This window comes from Columba livia, chromosome 13 (genome assembly GCF_036013475.1).
Source record: "Columba livia isolate bColLiv1 breed racing homer chromosome 13, bColLiv1.pat.W.v2, whole genome shotgun sequence".
NCBI lineage: Eukaryota > Metazoa > Chordata > Aves > Columbiformes > Columbidae > Columba > Columba livia.
In genome coordinates this window covers 16432188-16459053 of record NC_088614.1, presented here as the reverse complement: position 1 = coordinate 16459053, position 26866 = coordinate 16432188, and the positions used below count along the sequence as shown (strand labels likewise).

The 26866-nt window shown below is 40.5% G+C and overlaps 1 protein-coding gene across 13 annotated transcripts in view; it reads left to right on the top strand.

Annotated features, from left to right (window-relative positions):
- The first annotated feature begins 14624 nt into the window (after positions 1 to 14624).
- GARRE1 (granule associated Rac and RHOG effector 1) overlaps positions 14625 to 26866 on the top strand; it is a 60793-nt gene continuing 48551 nt past the window's right edge. Inside the window, exons 1-3 of one of the 13 annotated variants that reach the window (XM_065028432.1) lie at positions 14699 to 14732; positions 16172 to 16285; positions 20338 to 20542. The gene's annotated coding sequence lies outside the window, so the exon portion shown is untranslated. Of the gene's footprint in view, positions 14733 to 15670; positions 16286 to 20337; positions 20543 to 26866 lie in introns of those variants that run through there. The other 12 variants (XM_065028438.1, XM_065028433.1, XM_065028431.1 and 9 more) reach the window with 12 other exon arrangements.

Sequence of the window (26866 nt, the reverse complement as noted above, 5' to 3'; positions counted from 1 at the left end):
ACGCAAAATTTATTAAACTAGAGCTTTTTAATATTATATTAGCAATTTAACTAAGTAAAATTATAGTTCTCTGTGATTTAATATATTTATTGCTGATCTGGAAAGAAAGCAAAGATCTGAAAAGGGAGCAACCAAATCTGTAGATGACAGGTTATTTATATTAAGGTTAGAGAGGACTAGAAAGAACTTCAAAAGACACAATTTGACAACATCACGTGGGCAGTCTGCTGGCAAGCAAAACTCAGTTGAGATAAGTACAAAGTATTGTGCTATGGAAGGGAAGAAGAGAAATTATTTATATGAGTCACAGCATTCTAAAAAGGTGTATCAGCTTAGAAGAAAGTCTGAAGTCATGTTAAGCTGTGGTCAAATCAAATAAACAAAATGTTGGGATGCATAAGGAAAGTGATAATGAGTAAGTTGAAGAATGTCAGAGGAATCAATATTGATATCTTCATCTGGAAGAAAGCGTAATGATACAGGCTGCAAAGATGTCAATAAAGGATACTGTGTAGCCTGATGAAATTAAAACAAGGATGATAAGAATGACCTGGGCCTGGGAAAAGGCAAACTGAAAGATGTTTGGTTAGAATGAATCAGGCCTAAAAGGCCTGTGATAAGAAAACATAAAAGTATTAATATTACAGAAAAGGTAGATTTTGAACTTCAGTTCTTGCTCTTTTGTAACAGGAAAACAAGAGGAAATTTGTTGTGAAATGTAAAAATAACAACAATTAAATAAGCATGTAATTATATTACTAACTAATAACCATATAACTAATTGTTAAGGGAAATAATTGAGACCAACATTTTCACAAGATTCAAAAAGAGATTTAGTGGTTAAATTGTTGCCAGTAATATTTGAAAGTAGTGATTTCTTTGAGTAAAAAATGGTGGGAGGTATATGAAAATGCCATGCTTCAGGTTTTTACCATTCAAAACAGATTTAAGATCATGTTGAGATCTAACATGTACAGCAGATTATTCATTACCTATGAGTCTTCTACACTTTTCTTCAAATCACCTGCTGATGGCTTCAGTTGGAAACAAGACATGGGGCTAAATGTATAATAGCCGAACAATTCCTATACCCACACTGCACAAAATTTCGATTGAGAGTTGTATTCTGTAGTGGCCATACTTTTTAATTACACTGAAATCACAAATAGATTTCAGGAAACCTGTGTAGAGATGCATTTTGATGGACCTGACAGTGGCTTCGTAATTTGCTTATCATTTACCCTAGTTATAGCAGGCGACTTTCTGGGGAAAGAAAAAAAGTGATGCAAACCTTACCCTCCTGTAGAATAGCCAACAGTGTCTCTGTTCTTTCCTTGAACATGCAACTGCTGCAAATCCTCAAGAACTCTGCCTAGCTCCTTAGCCATTGTGTTTGGGCTCCCATGTGTCCTACACAAAGCTTCAGGCTGCATTAACATGCTGCTCTGGGTACCACTGAAGTTCACAGCCTCTCCCAAAATTGTTCCTGCGCCTTTTGGGCTAACTTGATGGAGGATCCATGGAGATGACTATTGCATAAGCAGGTAATATCTGTAAATACTGGACAGGGAATACACATACGAGAGAACCCCAGTCTCATCCTTTCTGAAGAACCTAATATTTCCGTGCTTCAGTTATCAGCGCACAAAATGACTGTAATGCTAACACTTTGCATGAATGGTAACTAGTTAATTAACATTTCTTAGAGTCCTGAAACCTCAGATTAATAATGCTCTGGAGTATAAAGACATAATATTATTTTGTTGAGCATTTGTCATTTAAAAAGCTCTGTGCCTAAAGCTTTAATCAAACTCTGTATGATGAGAGCTATTTCCTTTTGTCACATATGGGTCTCTTGCCTCCGCTAAGATGTAGTTAAACTATGTATTTCTTTTGAGAGAAGCACTGGTACTGCTGTCTGTAATGATCATGCAAGCCAAACCCAACAGTAGAATCCTACACTTGAAAGAGGGGTGTAGTTGTTTTAAGAGTTATTTTTAGAGCTGTTTCCTGAATTTACAAATTGTGACACTATATTACTTCTATTAGCAGAGAAAAAAAATCTCCTCTTCATTTAACTATTGTTTCACTAAAGCCACCAAGTCACAGTGTCTCTAAAATGTCCTGTTTCTAACAAAGACCACTATTTTTTGTTACATGAAACCCTTACTAGCTACCAGATTTAACTCTCTTTTGGTAGCATAGGAATCCATCTTGTGTATGGTTTCTCTGTATGCAATGGATTTTAACAAGGCAGGAAATTTATTTCTAATATACTGTTATGTCAAATACTATAGAAAGCAAGGCTGTTCTTTTGAAAAATGATCAAAGAGCTATGAATTTTCAGTAATGTCCACTGCTACAGCAATCAGAGCTCTTACTGGTGGTCAAGAACACTTACTTGAATGGTATAAAAATCACTTGAGATATATGTATGTGTCCTGAGGCTAAAATTTCATGGTCAAGTGGCAATTGTGCCATAAACATTAATACAGGAACGCAACTGAAAATGCGGAGATGCTCGTGACTTCAGTGGCAATAAAATCAGGCCCAATGCAATAGACGTGTCCAAGCTGCAGATGACGCCATGGAGCATCAGATTGCTTACTTGGACTCCAGTTAGTGTCATGCAAAAATCTTTCTCTTTTTGCAAAAGACCTCTGGTGAAAAAGATAATACACAGCAGAAGATTGCTATTCAAGCCTCACCATCTGGCTTAGCAGATAGTGTCAAGCACATCGCTGCATCTGCAGTACGAGAAGCAGCGAAGTCCGAGGCGGAGGGCACGGTGGGACTGTCCCTTTCAAAAGCAGCTGAGGTTCCTGCCCCATCAGACGGAGCCCACGGCCATGGGCTGTGATCGTCCAGGCTCCAGGGGCTGCACAAAAGCAGCTCTGAGTACACGTCTTCATTTCGTGTATCCTGGGAAGCCAACTGTATGCAGAAAGCATTTTCTGCTTTTTTTGTGTAATCAATACTGACAGGTAAATTCATTCTGAAGTATTTTTAGACATTACGTATGAACTTCACCCGGTCTCTTGCAATTCAGTGTTTCTTCCCCTTTACAAGCAGAGAAGCTGAAATAAGATTTTTACTCTGAAAGCTGACTGGAAGAACAGCAGTGATGCTTCCTCTGATTTTTATATTACATTCAGTTTACAACTTCAATAAAGATCTATCTATTTACTAGTTGTCAGCATTGCCCATTTAATATCAAAAGTTACTGTTGCTGACTTCAATATGAAAATTAATAGAAATTCGGGAAGCACAATTAATAATTCTGTTAATGATGCAATGGCCAGGAAGCTTACTCTGTCATAACTGCATTAGTGGTGTCACACTACTGAGACAAACCAGCAGGAAAAATACTCATCTAAAAAGAAAGCAAGCGGATTTATTTTTTCCTGTAGGAGAAGAGCAAAGTTGTTAAATTATGTATACTTTTTGACTATACTCACAGTAAAAGCACTTGCCAAGTTCAGAGAGGAAATCACTGCACAAGCCTGGTTTGCAGGTCTGCGATCCAGCCAGCGTTGTCTCTTGTTTTTGTAAGGTGAGCCAATCAGTTAAGTGAAGTATGGTTTCACTGAAAACAATGGGAAATTAATTTTAATATTAGTGGAATCATGTCAGTTCCCATAACTATTGCTTTTCCAGGTAATTGTTATATTTATTATAAATTATATTAGCATTAATTAATATAATTGTGTGTAATTATAGTTATCTAAATATTACATATTGTACTTATTTTGCACATATACTATACAATAGAGAGGAAAGGTCTTTAAACATACTCTTTAGAGAAAATGCTATAAATTTCCAGGTTAAAAGTACTTTCCACAATGGAAATGGTTTGATATTTAAGTTACTTTGCTTTCTAGAAAAACACATTTTTGCAGTCATAGGGTCTGATCTGCTCCTGCTAAGTTTAACACAAAGGCTGCCGCTCATCTTAAAAGCATCAGAACCAAGATCTCAGATATATCAGGGGTGTCCAACTCATTTCACCAGGGGCCACACCAGCCTCACGGTTGCCCTCAAAGGGCCGAATGTAATTTTAGGACTGTATAAATGAAACTACTCCTATACTACTCCGGTGAAAATGAGTTGGACACCCCTGGAATATATTATTTACAATATCTTTACTACTTTAAATGTTTATCATTGCTGCAGTGAAAAGCGTACACATCTGAGGATTGGGAATCTGCAGTATCAACTAGGAGGTGACTTCAGCTGTTTTGGTGATATGCATATTAATTCAAAGTTCTAGCAAATTCCCTAGGTGTGATTTTTGACTTGTAAGTCGGGTCCCCAATGGGAAGCAAAGACAGCTTCAAAGTAGCGCCCACATGTCGGAATTCTTGGCAGCTGACCCACTAAAGCAGGGTTGTGAGCCTTGTGCTATCAGTTCTGCGCCTGGTTTCCTTCCTCCCTCTCAGTGGGGCTCCTGCTGGGAACGCAGCGCACATCGCTGGAGTAAGCGGTGATGTGCCAGTCTGCGTCTGCTACAAAGCAGCCTAAAAATAAACCCCAATTGGACAATGCCATTTGGTGTGCGGCAGCACATAGTCTAGTAACGCAAACCAGGCTGTCAGCAAAGATAAATGATTGTTCAGCTACATGCCAAACAAATCTCGGGGTCTTAAAAAAAAAAGAGAAACCATCCTTTGATATGCATTTATAAAGTTAATCGCTCAAGATTTATTATCATTGCAATTTAATGAATCTGCATAACGAGACTGTCTCATCAAAATTTACTATTAATATTTTAAGAAATCAGCCCATCCTACAGCTTATTTCAGTTCAAGGAAGTTCTCTGGTAACGTAGATTTTGTTTTAGAGGATGTCTACCCTTCAAGTTGACGTTTTTTTCCTGTGCATATCAGATGAGCCCAATTCTTTTGCCAGTATCTCTCTTTAATATCCCAGTTCTTTAGACTGAATCTTTTCAAAATGATCTACATGTTAAGATTGTTCTTTCTACAGATTCTGTTTGAAATACCTGCCTGTATTTTTTTGCTTGTGTATATTATCAGACTCCTTGAATTTTAACAGGTATGGTCATACAGAGTGCATGAATTACTACGATGCAAATAATTGCAGGCTCTTAAATTCCAGATACAACTTTGTACCTCATCCTTCCTGCTACCATACAGTTTTGCAGAGCGAAAGCTCTCCAGATCTTTCACGTTTTTGAGGTTTTCAGATTTCTATTGAATTGGATTTTGAGGATATTTACAAATGTTATTCTTAATTCATAAATTGCTGACCTTGAAACAAAAGCCCACATTTATTTTATGTTAAATGGGAGTGCAATTAGACACAGAATGGAATCAGGTTAATGGCAGGTCCTGGGCCTTCAATGAGACCGATGTGTAAATGGATCTCATTGCAAGATCAGAGCCATGATTTTTAAAATCATTGAGTAAAAACATGACCAAGGCTGACAGGCTTTAAATATGTTTTGTAACTGCTACTATAGTTACAGCTGGAAATCCCCAAATTACATGTATAGATGTACAGCTGGAACAATGAGCTTTACAAAGATTTCTGTTTATATATTTTCAGAAGAATGATTACACACTCTTAAAAACACAGGGTATAAAACCACTACAGATTGAACTTCATTCTTATTATGTACTGTGCTGGTTTGCCAATTCCACATGCACAAAACCATGAGAGAGTGTGTCCCAAAGTATTACGAGCTGGATTTTCTCAGGAAACCACGAGTCCGAGAATTGTGAGACAAAGCAAAAAATGAAGTTGCACAGAACTTGCAATCAGAAGGCCAAAATTAGCAACGCTGAAGACTATCAATATGTCATTTAATCCATACAAGGAGAAAAACACAACTCCTGTCAGGGACAAATGTGCCTAATCCCCAAATCCTACTCTTCCGAAACCACCATTGGGGTCACCCTGCGTACATAGCCGAGGGTTTCTTAGTTGGAACAGGGGTCAAGCTCACATGTTCATGGGCAGTTATTCCAGGAAATAGCAAAGCCTGTTAGCTCAACAACTCTACAGACTATTTGTGCTCTAGAGGGAATATTGAGTAGATTGAGGGATAGGTGTGCATGTTATACATTCTAATTTAAGAGCACAATAATAGAAGTTTTGAACTACTTCTATGATTATTGCCTGATACAGTCTTTCTGACAGGGCAGAATTGTCTCCAACATTGTACAGAAGAGAAAACATTTAGATCTGCATTGTGTTCCTGACACAGAATACTATTTCTAAGCCCTGATGCTATTGCAGTTTGTTCACCATCTTCTATTTGTAGCCTTTGGTATGGTGAAAAACAAAGATAAATATGACAAATCAAGTCTGCGTATTTTTATCAAATAAATATTTGCAAAAGTAGGCAATTAATTTATTTTTCACAATATCTATGGCAAAAATTAAATATAAGACAAATATGTGTATGTACCTGTGCAGGTACACATGCATTTCTTGGCATGTTTTAAGGTCATCTTTGACCTGGGTAAGGACTGATTACAGCTAGTGTTAGTGAAATATCAAAAATGATAGACTTACCATTCTATACTACTTTTTTCATATTGAGGCAGAATGTTTTTATCTTACTTAGAGGAAGCTGAGCATAAGCTACTTTATTGTGATAAATTCAGAATAGGTTCCCTTAGTAATTAGTTCCCTTACTAATTAGTTTTTCGTTGCTAAATGACTGTGCATTTCAATCTATTTTCTTCTCCTTTTTCTTTTATGCTAAACTGAACATCTGTCAAGTACATTACCAGGTATGAAATATTCTCCCATTAAAAAGGAAAAAGAGTATACTCCGTATCCTATTATTTACTGCTGTGTCATCTTCCAACTCATGGAATTACAGAGATTGTTGAGCTCTATATACAGTGTGTTGACCCTGAATACCACTAGCAAAGCTTAACTTTGAAAGATCTATATCTATATAAGTCTTGGAATTCCAAAAGAAAACGAACATCGGTGAAATCCAACAACAGAAAACAACTGATGTATATAATTTGCAGGACCTACAGATTGTTTTACTACTCTGTGATCTTTTAGTAACTGTTAGCTTGATGTTGTGTGTCTAAAAGCATCTGAAGTTTATATAATTGGGTTATAGTATCTTGATTCAAGCGTGTGAAATTAAAAAAAGAAATGCACCTGTGGGTACTGTTTATCTGCTTCTTTGAATGACTTAGCAGTGCCAGCACAAAGCTGAAGGTATTTCTTCCCCTCAAACATCAGCTGTGAGTTGCTACCCCAGGGCTGTTGTCTCGTGGTCCCTCGCGCTAACAGACACAACAACTTACACAAGAGTTGCACCCCGCATATGCGCAGTTCTTGTGGGACCCACATTTTGTTTCCAGCCTCTCAGACCAGCGAGAACTGTGATCCAATAGTGTGATATCGACTTTGTAGCTTTTTATACCTCTTTTTACAATACTGCAATTGATTAGATGTCATGCAAAAGAGCTGCGAACCACAACTATCAGTTTCAAAAAAGCTGCACACAATTTTTATCAATGACAGATGAATCGGGACCTTTGGAGCCAAACCATAGTAGAGAGGTATGCATGTGCCTCTTGAAACAAGGAGGGTGTAGAAATTGAGACAGGAGTTGCAGAGAGTACCTTTGATGAGTTCACTCAGACATAAAAGGCATCTTTCTGCTTTAGGTGCCCTGGTGCATTTGGAATGTCATGAAGGATCTAAAATTATTGTGGGATGCCAGATAAATAACTTCAGGTAGCCCTTAAACTTCAAGCAAATGAATACCCAACTGAGGAACTTTTGGGCTGGGAAAAGGACACCTGTAGAGTGAACAACAAACATTGTGAGACCTGCTCCTGCATTCTCAGCATGTGTCCAGCATCCAGGGTATTTGCATCTAATAACACAGGCAGTTGTGTACTGTTTCAGCTGAGGAAGTTTAAAAAGCAAGCAAGCAAACAAAAAAAACCCCACTGGGCACTGTATCACCACCTTTAACTTAGCAATGAGGAGAGTAAGATACTCAAACACGATGTCCGATTTATCAGGGAGAACCAGGCCCAGGTGGTGGACCACAATGCAAGCAAACCAAATACACTCTTGGCTGCAGTTACAGAGAAGGTATGAAAGCACTAGAAGCTGACTAAACAAATCAAGAACCTGAAACCGGCCAGTGAGGTCAGCAATGCTGGCGTTCTTGTTGGAGCCAGAGGAAAATGGTACTCAGCCAACCAAGCCTTGCTATCTGCACTGGTCCCTTGGAAAGCAGACGAGACGGGGTTGCCAAGCTTTAGTAGATAAATCCCACTCTTCTCTGTCAACATCCTGAATATCTTCTCAAGCATAGAACAGACAGGTGGCCAAAGCTCTGTCATGGCCAAAGACTAGCTCATAGGCATCTCACATTTCATGATGTCACCGGGAGACCTGGACTGGCTGGGACAGGACACCCAGAAGAGGCTCCGTATTGAGGGGTTTAGCAAGAGTCATTTCTGAAGGAAGCTTTGTCAGTCTCATATTTCATCGTTTCTGAGAAATGCCTCCCTATAAATGGATTACTTAAATCCCAATCTGGGCCTTTGAGTATTTCTGTAATTAAGGAAGAAATGCTAGAGAAAAGAGTAGTTCATTCACCTGTCATGCCTGCATCAGATCACAGCTTTATCTACTACACTTTTCTGTAATATAGCAAAATTTCAGCCATGAGGTATTGGACTACATGTTTCTCTGTTATTTTCCTGTTCAACCTACTTTCATAATTCCATGCTTTCCAGCACAAAAATACTCCTTATTTGGTAGTTTTCCACAATACAAAATAATCTGTATAGGCAAAAGGTAATAACAGTACCACTAAGGCAGCTGGAATTAAGTTGCCTTTGTTACACTAACCTAACAAAAACTAAGGCAAATGCAATAGCATTCGGTCCCCTGTTCAGTCCTCCTGCCACGATCCTGTATTGCAGGAATTACCACATGGAAATTCTTTAAAACTACCATTTAGGCGTCTTTCTAGACCACTTTAAATATGTATAGATATTTATAAACATGTAGAATTTTTGTGTATTTATATAAACATAAGTTAAAATAAATAATCTAAAATTCACCATTCATATGGTAACATGTTTTCTATAGATTTATAAAATAAGAATTATGTGTCCAATACAAGACGCTTCCTAAGAAAGTCAAATTCTGTTATCTGAAACATACATAACACTATATTGCAATCACTTGTACGAGGTCAAACAAAGAAAACATAATGTGGCAAGTAGCCTCCAATTTCAAACGTTTAGTAGAAGGCATACTATTTTTCTATACCTGTTTAATTCTAAATTAATTCTAAATTGGGTTTCACTACTTCTTAAGTAGTGTTTAGACTCTGTTATATTAGAAGCCCTAAATACCATGTTCATAAGTTGGGTCAGTTACATAGAACTACATTTTACTCTTAGTCACAACCTTACAATGGAATATACTTAAATGCCATATTCATTTCTAAGTTTAAAAACAAAAAGTCGATTTAGTTCTCATTCACACATTTACAGCACGTCTGTTTTATAACGATCTTCTAAGATCTAGTATTACCAAATGTCAACAACAGTTCTTTCTGTCTCACAGATATTCTCTCAACACCTCCATATTTGCTGCATACTTTGAAGAGTTCCAACCAACTACTAATGGCTAACTAATGATGAATTCATAATCACTTGCTGCTCATTGGAGTAAAGTTTTTAAATATAAAAACTTCTCATATTTAGCTGGCCATGTAAACTCCTTTACCACAGCTGGCTAAGAAGTACATTCTTGTGGTTTTGCAAGCTGATTCCTTTTTGTGGAAGTTTTTAAGAAAACAAGCAAAATGAGATCCCAGACATCTGAATCACCAGACTTTCAAACAAAAATTATACATGTGTTTAAGTAGTTGACTTCCCGAAACAAAAACATTAAATGCCAGTGACCGTTTAGCGCATGTAGTTGGGAGTACTCCCTTCTGCACCCATCTAGCTGGCTGCAACAGGCAAAGGTTTTATTTCAGAGCCTACTCCTTCATTTCAGCACAACTGGAAGACACTTTTTTTAAAGCGGAACAGCAATTTAGGAACAAACGCATCTTCTCCTTCATCTCTGGATTAAGGACCTTAAAAATATCTAAAATTCTTCCACTGCCTGTAAACAAAAATGGACTGCAGGCAGCCATGATCGTATGTCACTCTTACCAAACATTCTGACTTGTTGGCTACTTTTTGGAAAGGTTATTTGCTATCAATCAAGTGACAAGTTCTGCTTATAATAATGGTAATGACATCAGACCCGCAGAAGAGAAGATTAGTGTGGGGAGTCTAAATATATAAACTAGAAGGTCATGGGACACGTCCAATGCCAATTGAAGTCAATGGCCTCCATTCACTTTGATCAAAACTGGACCGATCCATGCAGGATTAAGAGATTTATGTATATATGCATACATACATATATATATATATATGCACACATATATATATTTTTTTTTTCCCAATAGCCAGTATCATTGGCTTGCAGCCTAGGATTTTTTAAGGTGACCTGGATCTTTGATTTGTCTGACAAAAAAAGGCAATTGTCCCTATTTTTATTTTTAGGTGACCATATATAATGAGTCATGTTCTCTCTTCCCAAAGTGGGACTTGCCCTGTGGAGGTAACGGGCAAGAATTTTTCCAAACAGCAGGCTGGGGGCTCTAACCACGTCCTTCTTTGCCATTTGGTAGTGTCTACAAAGGAGCTGGGCAGGAAGCCAATTCTCATTTTAAGCCTCAGGTTGGACACAATGGTCGGTCAGTGTACTGGGGGGTATAAAGCCTAGGTCAGCAGCTTTCCTGTCAGGCAGCAAATAACTAAATTTCACTTGTCTGAAATAGGATTTTCGTTGTCCAGGGCTGCAGGACAAAAGGACTGTTCTCACCCTGACAGCTGGAATGGATGATTTGTGAAAAGTATTTTTAGAAGTCTTATTTGCCTAGATGTATGCCTGCATTGTCAAACATTCCAACAGCAAGAGCGAGTTAGGCTATGAGCCCCGAGAACTGCAACAGAATGTACAAACTGTATAACATACCTAGATCTAAACCTGCATTTTCATTACTTCTCCAACTGCAAATATACAGTCCAAACATTCATGCAACACTACTGCTGTTCTTCCTGTACTTCAACATACCATCACTACAGCATTCACAGCAATTAGTAACCACAGAGGGAAAATCACTGCTGATACAATAGGGCATCAGTGATCAAGTCTGTTTTCCAAAATTGCCCTGGTTTTCCCCACATTTCCTTTTCTTAAACGTATCTCTATCTGATTAACAGAAACAACAACCTCTTGTAAATTAGCTTTTTCCTTCAACAAGACAACCCACTCTTGTGGGATTTCAGGACTTACATTTATCCTCCTAATCTGATCCCACACTTTGCTGATACGCATATCCTTATTAACATTTGCACAGGCTATTGTGCCAGTGCTGATTTTTTTATAGCCCATGACATCAACGTGCACTCATAACACATTTCAAAGCTGGTTTCCTCTCTCTCTAAACAACATTGTTACACTCCTTGTTTAAACTGCGCACTGATTTCCTTCCCTTCGCATTTGAGGTTGGCCTTGGAAAGCACTTTCCACATACATGTAACGTTGACAGGAAAATCATAAGTGTAACTGCATACATCTATGCTGATTCACATATGACTTTACTAAACAGTTAATCATACTACCATCTTTCAAAACATTCAGAATTCAGAAAATGAAAAAATAGAATATTCAGTATAAATATAGCATTTTAAGCATTCAGGAAAATAATTTTAAGGTACGATGTCACAATAGATATCTACACTACATATTTTCTAGTCCTTAAGAGTTTCGTCTTTATTCTGCATTGGTTATTATGCACTTCAGCTGAATTGAATGTTTTCATACTCCGTTCATATTAAGAAGTGTGAACTTCCTATTTATTTCTCAGTCAGTCTTAAATTCCTGCCATCTGGTTAAGACATATTAGCTTTAAAACTAGGATCTTACCAGCCTTCTGTGCCTTTATGCTCTTAAAGTATAAACTTCATTTGTAATACATTTCAAATAAGTGTCTGATCTTTAGAGAGAGTTATGTGTTACAAGTTGTTATACAGACTGTAAAAAGGTGATAATAATGTATAACTCCACCGTTAGTGTCGACAGAACCGAATTCTGCACAGATCCACTGAATACAATTAACTCACTAGGGTAACAAAATACAGAGCAGCTTTGGACACCTCCTGATAGTGCTAAAGAACATGTTCATGCATTGTGTCAAACTGGAAGACGGGGTCTGTAGAACAAATTTCTGCCTGTGAATACAATACGTTTTAGTCAGTGTGGCTTATGTAGTTTTGGGATCTACTGATGAAACTGCATGTTGGTAAAACATATTGCACTATTAGAAAAAGTTCTGGTGGATGGCCATCAGCTAGTGTGACAGAATTTGCCAGCTGTCCATCAGGGCATGAGACTTGTAATCCCATGAGCACCATATCAGCCTCTTCATATGACCCAGAACTGCAAGGCACCTGCCTTGGAGAGCAGAACAGTTTGCAGGTGAGAAGCACCAACAGCTCACCAGGGGTTCTAGATTTAGTTTTGGACAGGCCTGGACATGCAACCAGACTCCAGTGTGAGTGGTAATGTTTGCCTAACTCCTGATGGTTTGCTTCTTCCTCCAACAGTCCCGGCGCTGCTCTGCCCTGGCTGTGACACAGCCTCAGCACACGAGCAACACTTGAGCTGTGGGACCACGGCTTGCAGCCAAAAACCTCCAGACAGGCCAACCTGCTTCCTAAGGGCAGGAAACACAAGTATCCCTAAAAATGTGTCTGTTTGTGTGTGTTTATCTTTCTCCCTTCATTCTTTAAAAACAAACAAAAAAAACCCCCAAACCCAAACAACACAAAACCAGGAGGTATTTTGTGGGGGCTTTTTAAATTGCTTTTAAGGTGTAGCCTCAGTATGTGGCCTGGGAGGAAGGAAAATGCATCCCAGTGTTTTCTTCTCTCTTTCCATTCCTCTTCAGCTCTTTCCAACTTCCTTTACTCTCAGTTTTTGCACTTAATACCTATACTTCCAGCCAAAAACTTGTTGAAGCCCTAAGTCTTTATATATATATATATATATTTTTTAAATCGATGTTTCATCTACCATTTAGTTAAAATAAAAAAAGTACCTTCTGCAGCCCTTTATTGCTCTCTTGTAGTACAAAGAATACTCCGACACCCCTCTCTCTTGAAGGAGCCAACAATATGACAGCCTTCTGTTCCCTTGTGTGCTTTCCAAGTATTTCCCAGGTATCTCTTAATTTGAGGACTAAATTTGCTAGGGTGAGACACGCTTAGTAGACATGCAAGAATCAGAAAAGTTTGGAGGGAACACACTGATGAGAAGCCCAGTCTGCCAGCAACCATCTGTTACGGAGAAGGAAACAAAGCCACAGATTGCTCCTAGGCAGCTCCCCACAGATACTACTTGAGGACTATTTCTAGCTTGTGGCTAGAAGGTGTCGAATAAATTGACAATTTCACTTCTTCCCACAGAGTTTCCTGATTAGCAGCACTGAAACTGGTGGAAATTACTGTTATCTTCACTTTATTAGTATCATATCCAAGTGTGTGGGTTTGTTTTTTTGGGGGGGAGGAGGGAATTTGAACCAGCTGATCGGATGCTCACCCTGCAGACAAAATTTTTGTTTATATATTACAACAATTTTTAACTACTCTCCAAATATTACACATTACCTTATTTTCTAACTTCTACCAGACATTTCTGTACGTTATTAAATGCTTGTTCCATTTCAAATATAAGATTCTAAAAAAGCCTTGGAAATAAAAAATAATCAGTTTCTACTAAGAAAGACAGGATTAACAGAAGACTATTTTGATAGAAATAGGATTTGAAAATGCATTGTATTGCACAGCAAACTTTTCTGTATAAAATCTGCATTAAGCCTTAGAAATAATAACAAACCAGTTTAAATTCACATAGCAAAGCCATCTTGGACCAGGCCTGTTTCTGAACAATTCCCGACGTTGGCAGCACCAAGACAATTATGTCCAAGGGATCAATCTGAGATAATTGTTGTGCATTTTTACCTAAATCCCAAATAAATCCATTTAGCAGCGGTGCTGAATTCTGCAGTTTCTCCAGCTACTGATTTTGAGTGGAAGAGGAATAACTTCGCAGGTGTCACCAGCCATCTCCATCACAAATGGCTCTACTGAGGTAGGGCACTGCACCTGTCCACAAAACAACAGAATGAGAAACCTCTTTATTTTCAGCACATATAAAATATTCGCTGATTATTTTTTTTTCCCCTTTTCTTCTGCCTGTCCGTCCCGCACCCTCGTTCCCCTGCACCCCCCGCAGCCGGGGCCCGCTCCTGGCGGCCCCTGTCAGCTCCGCACCGGGACAACCCCGCCGCCCCTCTCCCCACCTCACCTCCCGTCACCCCCGTGGCCCCGACCCACGGGGACGCCCGGTGCCACGGCCACCCACCCTCTCCTCCTCCTCCCCGTCGCCCCCCGCCCGCCGCACACCGCCCGTCCCTCACCGCCCACCGGCAGCCTTCTCCCGCCTTCCCCTTCCCGCTGTCACTCGCGGCTCCGCCCGCCCCCTGGCCCGGCCCCTCCCCGGCGCCCGGCGGAGGAGCCGCCGTTTCCGGAGTACACAGAGCGGGGCTGGCGGCGCGGCGGGGCTGTCGCGGGCAGGTGAGTGAGCGCGGCCGCCGATCCCCTGCTCCCGCCGGCCGGCCCCGCGGCGAGGGCTGGCCCCGGCCGCTGCCCCGCAACCCGGCCGGCGGGGCCCTGGCTGTGCGAGGCACCGGGCTGGCATGGACGGCGTTACCGCCGCTCCTCCCTTCCCGGGCGCCGAGGGGGACGGGGCGCGGAGGAGGGCAGCGGCCGCTGGGGAGAGCCCCCTGGGCCGCGGCGGGGGGCGCCGGCAGGGGCCGGGAGGAGCAGCCGGCGGCGCCTGTGAGGAGCCCCGGCCGGGGGGAGGGCGGCGGTGGTTGCCCCGGGGCGCGGCCCGGGGGTTGTCGCCGCGCTCCCTCGGCGCGGCCGGGCCGGGCCGGCCCTGTGGCGGCGGGGACAGCCCGGGCACGGCGCGGGCGCGCAGCCCGGGTGGTGGCGAGGCTGCGGCCGCCCGCCTCACCCCCCCTCACCACCTCCGTGACCCGTGTGCGGGCAGCGCGGCGGGAGCTGAGACTGCGCCTGCGGGAATTCCTGCGCACCTTCCTGCTAAATAGTGACCCGCGGCCGCCCGGGGCGCCAGCCTGCCCCGGCCCGGCAGCGAGACCCCGCCGGGGGCGCCTCGCCTCAGGGCGGCGCTGCCCTGGCCCGGCCCCGCCGGCTCCAGGCGGTGAGGCGGCCCCGCCGGCCGTGCGGCCTCCGGGTGGTGCCGGTGGGACCTGCCCCCCGGGAGGGCTGGAACGCCGGTCCCCGAGAGCACACCCCTCTCACGGTGCCCGCGGTGGGTGTTCTTGGAGCCCCCGGCCCGAAGGCCCGCGGGCAGGAGCGGCTCCGTCCTGGCGGCCCCTGCAGTGGGCTGTGCTTGTGCGGGTTTCTCACCTGGTGCTGGCTGGAAGTGCTGTTTGTTGTCATCCAGCCTTGTGTGTGGTACGTTGTGTGCATATGGTAAATGCACGCAGAAGATGATAACTCTCATTTTGGGCTGTAGCTTAAAACTTTACCAATATGCCTTTGCTTGTCCCTGCTTGAGGGGTTTTGTTGTTTGAATTGAGAGGAGATGGTGCAGGGATATATTTGTCAGGTGAATGTTGGCTTAGAAATTTGGAAGAAGTGAAAAGACCGTGTTTGTTTTATGTGAGATTATAAACCTAGTTATGGGTATAAATCATCAATTATTATCATTATTATTGGTTTTATAGAGGAACAGATGTCTGGGTGTCTTGAAGAGTGGTGTATGTGAGTTGTGTGAAGCCGTAAACAACTGCTTGGCGTTTCAGAGTCGGTCAGTCTGTGGCTCCAGAGGCACACACAGCTGGCAAGAGGTCGAGGCTTGGTTCCCAAAATGTCACTGCATCTTGTAATCGCCAGTGTGGCTGTTGGATAATCTTAAATCTAGAGGTTGGGGCAAAGGTTGCTGTGGATTTTAAGGCTCTTGTTGCCTGATGTTTCTGTTTTCTCAGCCCATGTCGTCTCTCAAAGGTGGAGTGGTGCTCTTGAGGAACCGCTGTTGTTTTCTGTGGGTGATGGGCAGCTGAAGCTCCCTCGAAACTCTCTCCTTCCGTCACCTCTCAGAGGTATGTGGTATGTGTAGTGTAGCTCCCAGCCACAGGAAGGTTTTGGTATGTAAGCTCGTGGGATCAGGAGTGTTGGCTGATCTCGGCATGTGCACAGGTGCTATTTGTATATCACGGGTATCAACTGGATTTTTGCACTTGACTGAAGTCTTCTGCCAGGCAGTGTTTCACCAGAAAATAAGATGGACCCTTCCTCTATAAAGAATTGCTATTTTTCTAAGTTCAAGACTTGCACAAGGTTTTATTTTCTTATTTTATTTAATGTTCTGTACTTTGGCTCCTAGAAGGAAGGACTTCCTAAGTATTTAATCTGCAGTTGCTGAAAAAGGTGTGTTTCAGGCTAACAGACGTGTTTCTGGTGCTTCATGGAACATTTGGGGTGTGGGAATCCCATCTGTATGCAGCAGGAAGCCACTGCTTCCCATCTACCTTGTAGTGCTGCTTCCTAGGGCAGTGTAAGGCATAAATCCTTCTGTTGGTGTTTTGCCTTCTTACTCAGGGGTGTTAGGAGACTAGAAATACTGCATACAGGGAATGTTTTTTCTAGTTAAAGTCTTCTGAGACTCTAAAATTTGATTAACAGTTAAATAATCCCTCATACAAAGTAGTATGAAAATATTTGCTACAGATGTTTGAAAGAAAAGTCTAGGTTTCTTCCATGTCTTAGATGTCAACTTGTATTTGATCGCTTGAACCTTTTTTGACTTGGATCTTATTTTTGGGTATTTTTTTTCCCTGCTGTCTCCAACCTGAGAGCTTCCCCCGTACCGCTTCTTCCCACTGTTCTACTTTTCAACGCCTCTTCTTCCCCAGCATACAAATGGTGGCCAGTTTTTCTTTGTAGTAAAACTGTGTTTTTGCTGTCCTATAAGGTATAAGTAAGCATCCCTTTATACCCCAAATTGACTGTAGTTTTTAAGTGCTGCCACTTGCCTCTTGTTACTCAAAACAGGATTGTGTCAAGAGAAATTGTGCTGCTGCTTTTGTTTTTATAGTAGTAGTGTAATAGGAAGAGATTTGTTCTTGGTACAATGAATGCTGGTACATCAGAAATCCTGCTAATGATAGTGATTAATGGGTGCTGCTCAAAATAGCTATCACTGCTGATATGACTAATTGTGCCACATGAAAAGAGCTCCTTTATTCCCAGTAATCTCAAGGTGTTTCTACAGTTTTAGAGAAATGCCTGATCCATACAGACAGATAAATGCACAGTGAAATGCAGAACTTGCAGTGAAGTGTGGCAATTCTTTAAGAGCTTGCTGCCGCGCTGCAAAACCACTTGGGGCTGAAAATGAAGAATATTTTCTTGTGGTTTCTGTAGGTAGATAGAATATTATTACTGGAATTGGATGTTAGCCAGAACAACACCCTGCATGTTGCAAACAATGCCAGAGTATTGTTAGTAGCTATAGAAGGGGGTTTATATCATACAAGAAAGATGACATTTCCAGCAGTACAGGAAACCTCATCACAAAACATCATACTGGGTCTGGCTCAGAAGGCAACTGCCTCTGCTAGGCTTGACAAAATCTACATTATAGTCGGATCTGTCCTCCTAGAGGTTGGTGATGTGTCTGAATTAGTGTTTCTTAACATTCATTGGCCTTTGGGTAACAAGAATTTATTAGTAACATGCCACAGGCAATCTTGTGCTTTCCAGGCAATATTGTATTCCAGATCCTGTTTAGATTTTGTGCGTATTGTGGCTGAAAGTAACGCTGGAGGCTTGTTTGGGGAGTGCAGATCTAAGCTGCAGAAGGTGATGTTTCTTGATATCTGTAAAATCTGAAGCTCTGCCTGGTGGGATGAAAAGCTATTTTGGAAGTGAAGTTGCATTTGTTAAAGATGGGTTCCAAACTCACTGAGAAGAAGTTAGTAGTAGTTGTGTTTTGTTGTACCTCTGGCTTTGTGTGGGTTTCTTCTGTTCTGCCATTTGTGTACCTCAGGATAATTTCATGGCGGGAGAGGTTTACGCGTTCATCCTTTCTGCCCTGAAAGAAGCTATTAAGGTGTGCATGTGGGGAAGGAGGAGGCATTCATTTCACAAATACTGCTTTGCAGGTTAATTGCTGATTAGGTCTGATATAATCCCGGTCTTCCAGTGTTCTGTGAATAAACCATTTTGGTTTAGTCCTTGGATTTTGCCAAAACTGTAGTTTAAAAAAAAAAAAGAAAAAAATCTATATAACTTAAAAAAATTGACCGTGTTAATGAGGTGTGTTTCTACTTTGAAGTGCTCTAACATGACAAGACAAATAATTCTGAGAACTGTGGTTATGCAATATCAATCAATCTTACCCAGCTGTAATTAATGAAGATTAATGTGTTGATTACTTAAGATAAATTTGGGGGGTTGATCTGTGAGGTTCTGTTAAGGTAATGAACTTTGCATGAGGCAAATGGACTTCAGGGACCCAGACCAGAGCAGCCTTGGAGTCCAGGAGAACGTGTGGGAAACTGCAGAACAGAAATGCTGGTTAAGGTTTGAAGAACGAAAGAAAAGGGCTGAAAAGGGGCTTGTGAAGTTCTCCAGGTGTGGCTGGGGGAATCCTGAGATGTCTGTGAGTGAAGATCAGTGTGGGTTTATCTGAGGTGGGAATAACTGGCGCTTTGTGAGGCTTTGAGGCGTGTTCAATGGCCTGTATAGCCAGTCAGAGGTTTTTCCAGCGGTGGTGTTGCATACCCGCGGTGGTACATTGGCTTCAGTCTCATGATAACATATGACAGCTAATCAGGGCAAGCACCTGTGACAACTTTTTATTAAAACAATTCAGGTTTGAAGTGGGATATTCTGGGCCTTTGCTTTCAAGAAGTGTTTTCACAAAGGAAATAAATACTCTCCTTTCTAAGGAAAGCCCTCACAGGAGAACATGGTAGCGCTAATAGATAGAGTTTTTGCTGTATTAGCTAAACAACAAACCAAAAGTAACTGTTTGTGTGTTTTTAAATTTTCCCTTGTATGTTTTTACTGTTACGGTCACATCAGATAAAATAATTCATTCGGAAACATCTTTACAATACCTCCCTAAATTGTGACCAATTCCTGATTAGGTTTTTAGTAAAATTTTCTCCTTGGAACGTCTGATGCATATTTTCTGTTTTAAGCTAGCTAGATTTTCACTGTCTGGCAGCATAGCTGTATTCCTGCTTTGTAGTCTTTTGTTTCTTGCTTTTCTAACAGTTTTCTGCTTTTTCAAGTGGTTAGGGTTTTTTGGTCAGTGTGACCAATGTGTTTTGCTTTATATAGTCATGTTCCAGTGAGGTACTTGTCAGATGCTAATGTTTTCTGGTAAGCATTACTGTATGAGAGCATTGCAAAAGATTATTTGGAACATTTAAACAGGAAGATCCCTCTACCACCTTGTCAGCCACAGCTTCTCAGGTTTGGATATTCGATTTTTGTGCTTTTCTAATACTGAATGTGTGTTGGTCAGAAAGTTATAAGGGAACATGTCAACTGGTTGTTTAATTACCGAATTCTAGGTGTGATCATTGCTTAGTTATGCACTCAAAGTTGACATTTAAATGGTACCGTCTGACTACAGACAATTCTTCCCAGGCGCTGTGCAGCGTACTCCGCAGTCTGGCAATGGAACAAAACACCTCAGCTTCACCAGTTTCTGAATGTAAGGGAAAGTTTGTTTCCCTTGCTAGAAATAATACTATTTAACTTTAATTCTTTAATGCTTTATCCTAACGTGCTGTATTGTGGGAACTTTAAAGCAGCGTATGGAATGTGCTGGAGAGGAGAGGGGAGAAGAGTAGGATGGATGGACCATGGTAGACCTTTTCTCCACTTACTTCTCCACAGGGCATCCCTAGTGTGATTGATTCATGTGAGAGTTATCTAGTAATGAAATAGATCTTTAATTCTGTAGGAAACTATAACCACTCAGTTACTTAAGTAGATTACCTCACTGTGATAACTTGGTATGTTTGTGAGTTTCTGGATAGTATTGGGAATTCCTCTGGGTTTACTGGGGTAAAATTACATCCTTTGATGCCTGTCTACGTGGTCTGTCTGATACCAGGATGTTTAATGTTCCTAGGTTTTTTTTTTGTTTATGAAAGTTGAACTTCCTGCTCGTCTGTACAGATTACAGAACTTGGCTGATTGTGCCTTAGAAGAACAGTTTGAGTCCAAGCACAAGAGCTTCCCTGCAGAAAGATAAAGCACCTGAATGCCTACAGCTCACATTCCAGAAAAATCTGGAGATCTTTTAAGTGTTGCTTCCCAAGAGTCTCAAGCACAAGGTAATAATTTTAAAAGTTCCTTAAAAACACTTGAAGCTGGCAATCTCATCCTGAAGAAGCTAGACATTCCTCTTATGTGTCCCCAGCATGTAACAGCAATGCTGAAAACCAGTGAAAGCTGCACTGACGAGAAAGGGCAGACACATAAACACTCTTCTTGTTGAAAGATTTTTCTTGTATCTGCATCTTCACAGCTTGGGTAAAAAGACTGAGTATCGCAGGCGAAAGATCACTTTGGGCAAATGTAATACTGTGCCAGGCTCCAGAAGATTTGAGGAACATAATCTCTTTCTGTTGAGTATTTAAATGTTTGTCTCAGAATTCTGTTTGCAAGTCTTGCACCAGATGGTATTATGGAGAAGGAGGAAGAGGCTACCTAAAAATCTAATTCTTCTCGATCTGCAGAGTAACTTCAATGCAGAATGAAATAGTTATCCCCAAGTGCTCAGAAGGAGCCACATTTGTCAAATGAAGGTAAAAAATTATTGCAGCTTTTCATAATTTTGTAACAATGCCTGTGCTTAGTAAAAGATGGAAAGATTCTGAAGTTAGGGCATTTTTTTTGTGGGAGGGAAGAACAGCAATATCCCCTGCTGTTGATGGTCTGCAATTCTTTGTCCAAGTAGGAATTGAACACCAGGTGGTGTAGAATAGTGTTACCTAAAACTGCGCGAAGACGTTGTCACAGAACCCAACTTCATCAGTGTGTGTTTCATAGCTCCAGAATAAACTTTATTTAGCCTCTTACCCAAGGCATAGTTAGATGTGCTTTTTTGTCTGAGCAACACAGTTTGCAAATATTTAAATAGTAAGGTAATAAGATACACCCACTTTCCTACATGGGATGAATATTTACAAGCAGATGATGTAATCAAGAAATTTAATATGGTGCTGAAAAATAGGTGTACTGCTAAATATGCTTGTATCATTTAGAAAAGCTAAAACCTTTCATTTATTAAATAAAAAGCCAAGAGAAGGAAAATATTGTGTAAGATTTGGTGGTGACTGGAATTTTTTTCAGCAGTGCAAATGAAATCATTAGGGCTACCAGGTGGCCACTGTTGTAGCAGGAAAGCAGAGGTTTGAGTGGATACTCATACATTGTTCACCTAGAGAGACCAAAGCGGGTGTACTTTGCTAACTCACAAATACACTGGCTTTCTGCGCAGCTCTTGGTGTAGAAACACAAGTTATGGTACAAGCAAGCTTAAGCTTTTGGTTGTATTGTAACTTGCACTTCTGTTTTAGCCATTTTTGAAGAGAAGCTGTTGAAGTTTATGTATAGAAGGGCAGAATAGGTTAATGAAAAATTAAATTCCCTAAATGAATGCAAGTGTAAGTGGATTTTTAATTCTGTGGTTTATCTTTCTTAAGACACATGTTTGCTGATGAAAATGGTAGGGGGTGCTGGGAGGAAATGTCAACTATTAGAATAAAATCCTGAAAAAAACCAGCTCGTATACTGTTATTGGGAATATGCTTGGTTTAGTGCTGGAATTTTGGAAGAGTCCTTACTCAAAGAGCTTTCAGTCTTTCTGTCTTGCGTTGCTTTCAGGAGGAGAATGAAAACATTTTCTCTCAAGCAATCCTATTAGACCTCATAATAAACTTCTTTGTCTAACCATTGCAGTAATTTCCAGGGTGGCAGATTGTGATGTCAAATTCAGCACTTTGACCTCATTTCTGGTCTAAAGAGGGGAGTGAGTATTGTGAAGTTTAAGACAAGTTATTACAAAATAACTTCAGTAATTAGCAAACTTGTTAAATTCATAGCCGAATTTTATACCACAGGTTTGTTTACAAGTTCTTCTAATCAGATACAATTCACGAACTATAATTTCAATCTTTCATATAATGTTTGATCTTTAAACTGCAATAGTAATTTGGGTCGTGGAACAGCGCATGGTGTAGTTGGGCAGTCGTTGGTCAAGTGCACTTACTGCTTTGTCTGTGTGGAAAAGTGGTGCATTAGAACTGTGCTATTTTGAAATTAGTCTGCTGCTTGCTCTTGTGGTTAGAAAGGATCCCGGTCTGGTTAAGTGAAATCTATTGCTCTGCAGATGTTGCTGGACATGAAATCTGTTGAAAACCACTAATGATACATTTTTTGTTTTTATATAGGAAAGCTACATTTTTGTGGCGATGGACTGGTATGATAGAATAAATCTGTAGTTGACACAGGAGATTTAGTGAAGTGTTTTTTTGGGAAAAGTGCGTTTTCTTCCTTTGAAGACGCAGCAGGAAAATACTTTACTTTTTTTTTCCATTTTTGTTTCTGGAACAGTTGCATTTTAGGAGGTTTAATTAGGATTGTCTGATAGTCAGATAAATGAATAACAGACTATGATTTGCCTCTTAGTTATGTTTCCCTGAACATGTGTTAAAAGACTAGCTCTCCTCTGACTCTGCCTCCTCTTTCCGCATCAGGGTGACCATGAGAGCTGCAGAGGTCTCTTTCAAATCACAGACACCGTCTTTCAAGCATCAGGAGGTGTTTTTGTCACTGAATCTCTTACACTAAGTTGTTGCTGGTCAGATGTCATAGAGTTATTACTCCAAAACCTTTCATGGTGTCTTTGAATGCTTTTCTGAAGACTGTTCTTTAATCGGAGACATTGTTGTACTCATCGCGGGTGTGTGAATTGCTGTTGCTTACAGATGCCAGAGTTCAGGGCTGAATAGCTCCTCTGGCTTTAAAGGTACAAGATATGAAGTTTAATTTGTTCCTCTAACAGCCACACAGAGTTTGTTGCTTGTGCACATGACATGTGGGGTTTTGCGACAATTTGTTGTGCTTTTAAATTAAACTTCTCAAGTCAGTTTCTGAGGAAATATCTATAGATTAGTATGTTGCTGTTGGTCTCTTCAGAATCACCTCTCCTTACAGTCTTATTCACTGTTTTGTCTTTTAATGTGTGCTTTTCCATCCCTTGCACTTCGGGGGATTTTTGATGGGAAATAGCTGTCTAGACTCTGCCTCCTCTTGTGTTCCAACGCCTTTTGCTGTGTGTTTGTTGCACCTGACAGGCCTTCACGGCCACCAGCTTTGTGATAGTTGGAGGTGACTACTACTAGTATGACTGATAACATTTGCTTGATATTAAGTTGTGGTTTGCTTGTTCTTTTTCCTGAGACATTCACATTTGTATGGGTTTTTTCACAGTGCAGCCAGTGGATGCTTTCCTCTGATATTATATGTTGTTGCTGGTATTTTAAGATGCATCCTGAAATAGGAGAGAACTATCTATTTCCATCAGTGACTTTCTGCTAAAAGGTTCTATCTGTATTTTGTTCTGAAATTGTTTTAGCACAGATGAGGCAAGTTTCTTTTCAAAAATTCTTGTGATTTCAGGGAGGTAATATATTGTGTCTTCCTTGCTTGTGCTATTTGGTATATTCTGTTCTGGAGAATGAGTTGCTCATCTCTGCTGTGTTGATTGTTTTTCACTGCACATTAAAAAGAAAAAAGTAAGTATAGTTTATAATTTTTTCTACACTGCATAATTATGCTCCTTTTCATTTAACTTGAGGTTTTGTACATGATACAGTCCTCATAATTACAAGGGTAGATAGGAAGGTATGCTGTATTTTGATCTAGCTGCTCAGTGTGTTGAGGAATAAATTATAATACGAATGCAGGGCATCTTGCATGCTATATCTGTGCTAAATATTTTTCTCTAAAATGAATCCTAATGTGAACAAAGTTAAACTGGTGTAATTTGGAACAGTAGACTTGGAGCAAATATTATGCAACTAGATAAGAGAGAATATTGATCATAGTGCTTGGCAGCATGTGAAAAACGTGATTGTGCCTGAGAGCACTGTTGACTTAACGGACTTCTTATCCCTTATTTAGCTGTCTCTAAAGGTTTGTGTGGTGGGGGTTTGTGGTGGTGGTCTCTTTTTTTTTCTTTTACATCACACCGTTGACTTAAGACGTGTAGTTCATTGGCTTTGCTTGCCTCCCACTGTCACAGGCAGAGAATGTTTTGGCCAAAGAACAGGATCTGAACTAGTCCAGACCAGCTGATCTCAGAAGACCCACTTAATATATTCTGAAAAATGTAGGGAATAGTAATTGCAGCTGTAGAATAGCCCTCGGACAGGGGAAGCATTTGACAAGCTGACTTACACCAATGTGTCCTCAAACGCTAGATACTGCTGTGTGTTCCTCCACTAAGATCTTATGTGTCTTTTAGATAAGAACCAGCATTTTAAGAACTAATACTTTGAAACGGATGTTTTGTAGTTGATGTGAAGGGAAGATTTGGGTTTTTTGTTTTCACTGGTGAAATTATTTTGTTTCTAGAACTACTACTTATGTTCCCACATATGGAAAGTATTGGCTCAGCTTGGACTGTTGGTAAGCAGTAGGTTGTGTGGCAGGTCCTTGTGGCTTCCTCACACCTCCATCGGAATGCCTCTCCTCCTGCTTTCTTCTTGTTTGTTTTCTCTCTTCAAAGGTTTTGGTTTCTCCTAAATACCTTCATATTGAAGACTATGGTAAGGAACATAGCAAGAGCAACTACTCATAGTCATAAATTCAATGAGTAATCATTGAGATTACTCAATATCGTCTTTTAAAATTAACAATTAAGTACAAAACTTTCCATTCGCTTCTGAATAATAAGCTTAAATCTGACACAAATGAGGATACAATACACGGATTTTTACAGCATTGGCACGTGTTTAAAACCCAGATGCCACAAGATTTTTTCACTGATTTTTTTTTTTTTCATGTAGTTATCTTCTAGGAACTTACTAGTATAGATTGCTTAATATAAGATTTAAATTGGTTATATTAGTAGTGAATAAGTACTACTTCTGACCAAAGCAAATTGACTGTCTTGTCCAAAATATGGACAAAGAAATGTCTATGTAAATGGAGTCTATGTGTTTCAACTTCAGAGGCAAAGAAATGCCAGCATCATCACCTGAAAGATACAGAAAGCAGTCCATGGAAGAATTTTCTATTCCAGACAGGAAACAATATGTTAGCTGTAAGGTAAGAGGAGATAAGACTCCATTTTATAAGTGGCTACACTGTTTAAAATTGCTGATATTCATCCAGCAACTCAAAAAGCAGCAGAATGCCTTACTAACAGCATTTGAGAGCCCTAAAATAGTTTAATCTCAATTTTGAATATCATGTTGATACACTATAAAGAAAACCATCGGTTTCATTACAAAGCACACAATCATCTGATCTTCCTTACGCTGCTGAATCCATCACTCTCCTTTCCTCCCTGTGATTATTTCGGTTTCTCCTTTTGCTGCCTTTTTTCCTGCCTTACGCTTAATTCACGTTTAAAACTGTCCTGTTTGTGCGTATTACACAGTGAGGATTGGAATGTTAGCTGAAAGATGGGGAGAGAAATCTGCCGTGCTGAAAATGTGAAAGATTTCCTGTTGTTCTCCACTCCGTTTGGTAGGAGTGGCAGTGGCCGTGCCACTGGGCGCTGCTTAACTCCTCTGCTGCTCAGCAATGCAGGAGCGGTGCTTGAGGAGAAAAATGCCTTGATGTATCAAATAATACTCTGATTGTGGTTAGTCCCAGTTCTGACTGTAGTACACATTGTTCCTAACAAAATAATACATGAAAAAAGTGGTGTGGTCTGCTCCAGCTGCACAGTGTTACTGGACACTTTGAAGGAAGGTGATATTTCTTCTAGAATGGAAGTTTTGAGAAAATGATTCATTGAAATTCGAACGCTTTAATAACAAAAACCATATATCGTGTAATATGCACATAACAGCTATTATGTGCATGTGGGAAATACGTATTCTGAATTCTGGATGAAAACTAATATATAGATACCTTAGTGTGTTGTATGAATGCATCTCTGATACTGTGGTTTTTTAAAGCTTGCTGGAGTGGATCTAAAAGGAGGAAAACAAAATTGAAAATTGGACCAATGTTGTTGAATTGAAAGCAAGAAAGATATATTTTTAGTGTCCCAAAATTGCAGGTGACTACACACATGACATTATAATAGCTTGTTGAAAAGAAGATGCAAAAAAGTAAATGTAGCGTGCTGGTGTTTATCCTTGGAGTGTTCCCTGAGAGGTTTCTACAACTATATATTGTAGGCTTATGTGGAGTATAGAAGTTGTAATTGGCTAGCAGAATAGCTCTAGAAATAGAGCAAGAGCTTTGGAAGGCAAGAATATTGGTAGCTGTAGGAACACAGTTTTCTAGGGGTGGAAATCCTTCCTGCAAAGGTGTGTTGGCTGTTTTGTTTGATTGTGCCGTAGCGATTTGCACTTTCGGCTGCCGTCAGTAATTTGGGAGCAGAGTACATGCAAGTTCAGGTTTTCATCATG